Source organism: Tupaia chinensis, unplaced genomic scaffold (assembly GCF_000334495.1).
Source record: "Tupaia chinensis unplaced genomic scaffold, TupChi_1.0 Scaffold000637_1, whole genome shotgun sequence".
Lineage (NCBI taxonomy): Eukaryota > Metazoa > Chordata > Mammalia > Scandentia > Tupaiidae > Tupaia > Tupaia belangeri.
This window is the reverse complement of record NW_006160158.1, coordinates 592,503-597,588: the sequence shown is the minus strand read 5'-3', so window position 1 is coordinate 597,588 and position 5,086 is coordinate 592,503.

The window sequence follows — 5,086 nt, the reverse complement described above, 5'->3', positions numbered from 1 at the left end:
GAGCTTTCAGTCTGTTACTCAGATGGCGTGGTTTCTTCTCAAGTTAAAACAAAAACAAAAACAAAATGAAACAAAAAACTAAACAGGAAAGCAAAAGGCATTTTCTTTGCAGTTACACATCTGTTCAGTTCTCAACTTCACAGTCTGTTAACTCATTTTTACTTCTAATATTTCTCTATGCTCTAAATTACTTCTGTCTACCTATATCCTCCAGCTTCTCAGTCTTTGAACACTGCCTTAAACTCTACCTGTTTTTGAGACCACTCTAATTGCAGGAAGTTGGATTACTTGATTCTTTTACCCATTCCACTTAAGCATGAAATAGTTTTTTGGACACAAAGAAGAAAAAGATTGTGCTATGTATTTTTTGTCTCGCTATGTCTAATAAACCTGGTAGAATAGAAGAGGATAGCTTCTAGAATGCCCTATTAGGTGTGCTCTCCTCTACATCAAAACCAATGCTATAATGAAAATTCGATGACCTTGTTTACATAGCTCTACTAAGCACACCCTGTCCTTGCAGCTTTAGTTCCTCTGAAGGTGGAAAATAAAGTCTTTGCACTAGCCAAACTGGTTTGCTCACTCTTCTCCAGACATACCTTCCATTTTTTCTACCAGCTCACCAAGAATAAACCTCTCTCCCTCTGCTCCTGACCTATCCAAATTCTATAATTTCCCAAGGCCCAATTTAATTTTCTCCTTTCCTTTGAAATCCTTTGCACACCATAGGAATTTATCCCCCTTATGGGTTTTTAATCTCTGTCTCATATTAGGTGATTAACTAAATAATGCAAATTATTTTTTCATATTGTTGGATTATAATCATTCTTTTCTCTTTTTTATTTCTTTATTTTTTTTGTATTTATCACTTTTCATTTAAAATAATCTTGTATTGTGGGGAAGGACATCATATCAGACCTCTTGAAGCACCTGGAATAGTGTGTTGCACATAGTGGAGCCTGACAAAATTTGTTCACCGATGAGTATTTCTTTCTATGACTTGCATGGTGACCCAAGCCTTGCAACACTCTCAGCACACAGGAAGAGGGGAATCGTGATGATAACAGAGATGAAGGGAACCAGGGCTGGGCACAGAAGAGCTGTTTGTAGTGGTGCTTGATTAATTGTAGATGGGAAAGTTGACATTTAGGACAATGGTGAGATGATTATGGGAATTATGCTGATGTTTACTTAGTCAACACATATTTTAAATTTCTGATCAGTATAAACTGCTTTTGAATCTAGTTGGGAAAAAGCCAGAGCTGCAATGAAGCTTCCAGAGCTTAAGTCATTATTTATTCATGTCTTCAAAGGCTAAGAATACATCTTTCCAACACACACACTTGTATGCTCAGTTGCAAGAGAAGAGAAAAAGCACTTTATCCTATTGGATAAGCTTCATTGTCCTTTGGAGAAGGTCTCCCTTTTCACTTTTTGTTTCTTATATATTTCTCTCTTTCTACAACTGGGTTGTTATCCAGTATTCAGATCAGGGCACCAGCCCTTCAGCAATGCTGGAGCCCACCATAACAACCTGGTGTGTGTGACATGCAAACGAGTTTAGGGCTCAGGCACATGGTGGCTGCCATCTCTGTAACAGAATTAGCCAGGCACTGGGCCAAGGGACAACTGCCAGCACCTCAGGCTTATCACTGCCATGTAATGCAGTCACCAAGAGCCACTTAATGGTCATAGGTCATTGTGTCCAGAAGCAAGAACTTGGTCCCCATAGAGACAGATTCATATTCATCTCATGTTGCTTTGCACCATAGTGGGAGGACGTGGAGCTAATGGCTATTGTCAGAGGAAAAGAGCTGGATCAGGAAAGGTAAGTTAGAGAGCCCTAATAAGACTCAGAATTCACAACCTGGGCCTCAACCAAGGACCTTAAGGAGGTCTACAAGCACTTGTATGCTTTCCCCAGTAGATGAGGAGCTTTGTGATGTCAGGGACTTTTTCTGATTTTTCAAAACTACAGTGATTCTTGGGACCAGCAGATGGTATAATGACTACGTCGCTGGACTCCCATGTAGTTGACTGTGGTTCAAGTCCTGGACCTGGTGACTTAAAATCATGGCAGGCATGTGTGTGCATGCCCAAGATCCCGAGAGGAGAATGGAGGAGAAGGAATTGCGGTGTGGCCATCCCCCCCGGGAGGGGGGTGATTTCTCACTTTCTGTCTCTCTGTTTTTCTCTTTCTGGCGAGCGTACATGGCTATAGCAAAAACCTCTCCAAAAAAACAAAAAACAAACAAAAAAACACACTACAATGAATCTAAACAAATGTCTCACAATAAGCAATTTTTGTTGTTTGCATAAATGCATGTTTACAGTAGTTTTGAGGCTTGTTTTGTGATCCTTTGATCCCCAAATGGAGAATGTGTGTTCTAGGAGTCTTCCTTGTCCTTATTACTCAGTGGCTCTTCCTGCCTCTCCCATAATCCAGGCTAGGTCAAGAACACAGAGAAAAAGCACTCACTTGGTTCTCAGGATACTGATTAGACAGTCTTAGTCCTAGGTAGATAAGATCAAGGCCCCATTGTGGAACACTGCATCAACTATAATTATGTACCAACTTCTTGAGATTACGCTGTTTCCTTGGTGAAATGCTGGCCTTTGTTTGAATGTTCAAGTAAGTGATTAATAAAAGATGAACGCACACATCACTTGCCTGTAATGACAACATTTGGAAACTAATGGTGCCCACAGATGAAGTCAGTAAGGGAGTGCCTCTAAAATCCTCTGAGCTTTGTTCTGGGTAAACTCTTCTGTCACAGCAAAGACATACCCGCCTTTGGAATACCTCCCTGTTTACTTTGCTGGTCTTTAGCCTCTATCAAAGGATAAATATGTCATTTTTTTCTTAGTACAAATGAAATATTATGGTCTTTATTTTTTTGTTATTTTATTATTTTTTTAAAATTTCGCTAGAGGGTACGTATGCTTGCAGAAGACAGAGAAAGAGAGATGAAGTGAAAAGCGCCATCTAGAGGAGATATCCACACTCCATTACCCTCTTGGGATTTTGGGCACACATGCACATGCACCTGTCATGTTTTTCAAATCATTAGACTCAGACCTCGCAGTCTGCCATATGAGGTTCCCCCCAAGCCTGCCTTAACCACTATGCCACTGGCCAGCCCTATTTCTTTGCTTATTAATAGCAGTCTGTCTCATCTTAATTTTTTAAAGAATTATTTTATTTATTATTATTATTAATGTTAATTTGACCAGAGAGAGAAAGTGAAAAAGTAAGTTGCCAGCAAGCTGCCAGGTCCAGGACTGAAACATCATTTGGTCAGGTGGGAGTCCAGAGCCTCAACACCAGGTCACCTGCTGGCCAGTTGTCTTTATTTTAATATTCATCTCCTGTTGCTTTGCACCATAGTGGGAGGAGGTGGAGCTAATGGCTATTGTCAGAATAAGGAGTGACTGCAGAGAGGAGTCTGACTGCTAGAATAACCCATATGGGTGTCCAGAAGAAGAGGCATGAGCGAGAAAGAAAACTTTCCAGATGATAGGAGTCGCCTGTAAATATCCCACAGGATCCATGGTGGATACCAGAACAGTACTTTCAACACTGGCTACATGCTGGAAACTACCTGGGAAGTTTTGGAAACTCTGGAAGCCCAGGTCATATTCCAAAGTGATTAAATCAGAACATCAGCTGGATGAAACCCAGACATTTGTCCACATCTCAACTACTATGAATAAAGCTGAGATTAAACAGAAGTACATATATACCTTCAACATAGCAATTTCAATTTCTTACATATATAGCTAATTGTGGGATTGCTATATCATATGTAGTTTTACTTCATTTATCTATTTATTCATTTACACTTCTATACTAGTTATCAAAATGGTTGTATTAATTTACATTCCCACCAATAGAGTATAGTGTATATTCCCTTTTTCCACATTCTTTTTTTTTTTTTGGGGAGGTTTTGCTATAGGGCGCATGCACTTGCCAGAAAGACAGAGAGAGACAGAGAAACAGAAAGTGAGAAATCACCCCTCAGAGGGGTGGCCATACTGCAATCTCTTCTCCTACATTCTCCTCTCAGGATCTTGGGCACTCACGCACACGTGCCCGGCATGAGTTTAAGCCACAGGATCCTGGACTCAAACCGTGGTCAACATGGGAGTCCAGCAACATAGCCATTATGCTAACTGCTGGTCTCCCCTTTTCCACATTCTTACCAATGCTTAAGTTTTCTTTTTGGTAATAGTCTAACAGATGTGAAGTATTTCTCATTGTAGTTTTAATTTGCATTTACCTGATGTTTAGAAAGGTTGAGTAATTTTTTATGTAACTGTTGACCATTCAAATCTCCTCTTTTGAGATATGACCGTTTAGAGCCTTTGCTCAATTTTTTTTTTTAATAGGAATTTGCTATAGGGTGTGTGTGCTTGCTGGAGAGAAAGAGAGACAGAAAGCACGAAATCACTTCCTGAGGGAGATGGCCACACTGTAATCCTTCTCTTCTATTCTCCTCTTGAGATTTTGGGCGTGCACATACACGTTTCTGGCATGTTTCAAGCTTCCAGGCCCAAGCCTTGAACCATGGTCAGCCATGTGGGAGTCCTGCGCCTTAATGCCCTTTTCCATTTTTAAGTTGGATTATTTGTTTTCTTGCTGTTACACTGAGTTCCTGATGTATTTTGGGTGTTAGCCCCTTAGCAGAGTATGGTTTGCAAAGACTTTCTCCTAGTCCATGGGCTTTCTTCTCTCTGTCCATTGCTTCCCCTGTGAAGATTTTTAGTTTGATCATCTCATTTGTTTTTGGAGTCCTAGTCAAGAAATTATTGACCAGACCAATGTCATGGATGTTTCCCTAAGTTTTCATAAGTATAATTCCATGACTGAGCTCTTTTATTCTATTTATCATCTTATGCCAAAATTAGTTAAAAATTATTTAATTCATGCTTTGAGTATGTGATTAGGAATCATCTGCAAACTAAGTTTTGTGAGCACAATGTAGATCCTTATCAATATTTTCCCAGAATCTGCTTTGGAATATCACCCGAAGAATGACTTCATTTAGAAAGGTTTCTTAAGGGACCAAGTGGTTATTTCCTGCTG